This window comes from Octopus bimaculoides, chromosome 11, assembly GCF_001194135.2.
Source record: "Octopus bimaculoides isolate UCB-OBI-ISO-001 chromosome 11, ASM119413v2, whole genome shotgun sequence".
In the NCBI taxonomy this organism is placed as follows: domain Eukaryota; kingdom Metazoa; phylum Mollusca; class Cephalopoda; order Octopoda; family Octopodidae; genus Octopus; species Octopus bimaculoides.
The window spans coordinates 50,683,376-50,686,510 of NC_068991.1; the positions used below are offsets into that span (position 1 = coordinate 50,683,376).

At 34.4% G+C, this 3,135-nt stretch overlaps 1 protein-coding gene across 3 annotated transcripts in view; it reads left to right on the forward strand.

Annotated features, from left to right (window-relative positions):
* Nucleotides 1–748: 748 nt before the first annotated feature.
* The window catches only part of LOC106873921 (GRIP and coiled-coil domain-containing protein 1), a 25,217-nt gene continuing 22,830 nt past the window's right edge, over nt 749–3,135 (forward strand). For 2 of the 3 annotated variants that reach the window (XM_014921458.2, XM_052971790.1), the window contains exon 1: nt 749–856. The gene's annotated coding sequence lies outside the window, so the exon portion shown is untranslated. Of the gene's footprint in view, nt 857–2,805; nt 2,831–3,135 lie in introns of those variants that run through there. The other variant, XM_052971789.1, reaches the window with a different exon arrangement.

Genomic DNA, 3,135 nt, shown 5'->3' on the forward strand with positions numbered 1-3,135 from the left:
CCCCTTATTTTGTGATTATGGGGAGATTTTTGAAAAAACAAGGGAAAATTTACGGTGGCGTTCAGTGAACAAATTAAACACACTACAAGGCAGTGGCTAAAACGCGACCCAATCAAGTTTATGTTTTATATGTTTGTTTCCTTTTACACAATATTAAAACAATGGCTAAAAATTTTCTGAAGCAGCACCGCCACTAATTCTATCTAGGAGCTGCCACTAGGTTTTGATATATTTTTTTGAGAGATGCTTAAGGTGCATACCAACACACCTGTGCCTCCCACCCCGAATTTCTTTCCTCATAACTTTCGGAAAAAAATGGATATATTTTAATGAAATTTCCAGCAACTACCTTTCAGATGGTGTAGATTACGATTATTCCGAAATTTAAAGAGAAAATGAAAATTGGCGGGTGCACACATAGACATACCGACACACATCCAATATTTATCTACAAAATGAAACTTGAAATTTCGGAAAAAAACTAAGTGACATGTATCAGTATGTATGTGTGCGCACCCGCCAATTTTCTCTTTAAATTTCGAGATAATCGTAATCTACACCATCTGAAAGGTAGTTGGAAATTTCATTCAAAAATATTCATTTTTCTGAGAGTTATGAGGAAACAAAATCATATGGGGTGCACATTAGTGTAGGTATGCCAAACATCTTACCTGTTTTTCTACGAAATCGTCTTATCCATCGTTCTTTATTCCTCAATAAAGACCCATTTAAGTCATTCCAAATTGTTGCATGTTTACAAAGAAATCACGTGTCAATGTTGTTACCGGAAGTGACTCAAATTGTCATTGCAAAGCATTCTGGGCTTTTCCCGATTAGGTTCTGAACTGTCGACGTGGTAAGTTTCTCTATTAAGTCTTTAATTAAAGTCAGTTAATTTAATTCAATTTCAGTTTCAGTCTTCCTCATTAATCCTTTATTATCCTAGTTTGTCCTTTCATTCATGTGTTGTCAATTTAAAGTTGTCGTCGTCAGATCAAACCTGGTCGTGGTTGGAAACCTTAATTTAAGATGTTCTTGTTTTGTTTTAAATCCCAGATGTTATTGTTGACGTCTTTTAATTGTTTAATAAACCAAATCTGTCAACATTTTTTTGGTATTCTCTTCTGCTAACCATTAAGCCAAACAGCCCTTGACTACTTCTGATCTGTCTTAAATACCGATAAACATGATCTGATATTTTGCCATGTCACACCATCTGCCAATCTCTCACGCCTCTCCTTGTTATGTTTAGTGACGACGACCCTTTGCATTACGAGTTCGAATCCATCTGAAAGTAACTCGACCAGTCTTCCTTTTTGGGGGTCATTGAAATTAAATACCAGTCAAATGTTGGGACGGATTTATATTCTTGGGCGTAAAAGGAATTATGTTTCAACCTAAATACCTTGAGCCTTTGAGAGAGCTTCTGTGTGATCACTCGACCTGATAAAATAGCTGCTAATTTACTTCATACCACCTTATACTATTTTAAAGTGGGAAGGACATATCGAGGTCTTCGGTGCTCACTGCTTTTTAAAAATGTGACTAATGGACACAGTTAGAATACCTTTGATCAAAACTAACCTGGAACAATGACTAATTAAATACCTGAGCAGGCCATTGTTCAAACTTCTAAAATCGGTTGAACAACAGACTGTTGAAGTATTTAGTTACACTGTCGTTGTTGAGGTATTTAATTACACTGTCGTTGTTGTTCCTGGTCAACTTTGTCCTTATTAAAACAGATAACGCATTTTAATTTTTACTTGTCAAACTGTTCATTGTTCGTTCATTTTCACACCCAAATGTCAATTTCAATTTTTAATATGTTTTTTTCTCGCTCGTTTATATTTTAACGTGTCTGAAAACTTGATCTCGTATCGGAATCTTCATTCTCGAAATTTGGTGAATATAGGTAAAAAAAATAAAGGTGGAGGAAATGGTAAAGGCAAGTTGATACAATGTCTCGAGAAAAGTATTAACATCACTCAGCTTAATTTCTAGTTGTTGGGACCAAGGAAAAAGAAATATTTTTCTTTAGTTGATATTTTATTAACTTTGAAAATCCAAAGGGATTCAATGGCGTGATATAGACATCTGAATTGCGAAAATAATTTTAGAAATATAAAAAAAGTGGCCGGATTTCTTTTCTGAGTTGGGTCTAAATGTATGAAACTCCACAACTGTTTGGGTCCTTGAACACTCACACATTCCGTTCGTTCATTGATATTATGTCCCAGAAAGCTAAAATAATGTAGAACCCATGAGAACTGAACTCAGTTTATAGTGGATGTTATTTATTTCAGTTTTAAGTTGTTTTTTTTTTTAATACTTATTTCACATTTGTCTACGTAGCACATAAATTGATTGGCAAAGGAAGGGAATATAGATTCATTTACTTTTGCAGATTTTCTGTTTCTATGTCCCAGTCAACAGGATTATTTATCGATTTTCTTTATATTTAGGTGACAGATGGATTAATATTTAAATACGATCTACGCTGATTTTTTTTTGTGAAAAATTAGAAAATATTTTTTTCTTTTACTCAGAAATTATTGATATGAAATAATCTTGTGCTTATCCAGTGACTCGGTAAAGGAAATATTTACTTAAGAAGAGTAGAAAGAATGGCACTTGTTTTCTTCATAATCTTAGGACTTCAGATGACACCAAACACTGACGAAATACTTGTGAAGCAGCATTCTCGTCCCTTTCGATAGTTGGTGTCACCAACATACCGTCTGTAATGAAGCCGGGCTCACTGACACTTAACTTACCTGGGTGCTGTTCTGTTACCTTGTAGTAACAGAAATGTCATCATACAAATACAGTTTGTGCAACTATCAACTTTTTACAACATTAATAATTTCGTTATGATTTAGTTAATTAGCACTACTATTATCGCTGAATTTTATTTATTTTTTTTATTATCATTAACAATGTAATATCCAGTTTGTGATGATGGTATGGATTAGATAATTACTCTTTTACTTGTTTCAGTCATTTGACTGCGCCCATGCTGGAGCACCGCCTTTAGTCGAGAAAATCGACCCCAGGACTTATTCTTTGTAAGCCTAGCACTTATTCTATCGGTCTCTTATTGCCGAACCGCTAAGTTACGGGGACGTAAACACA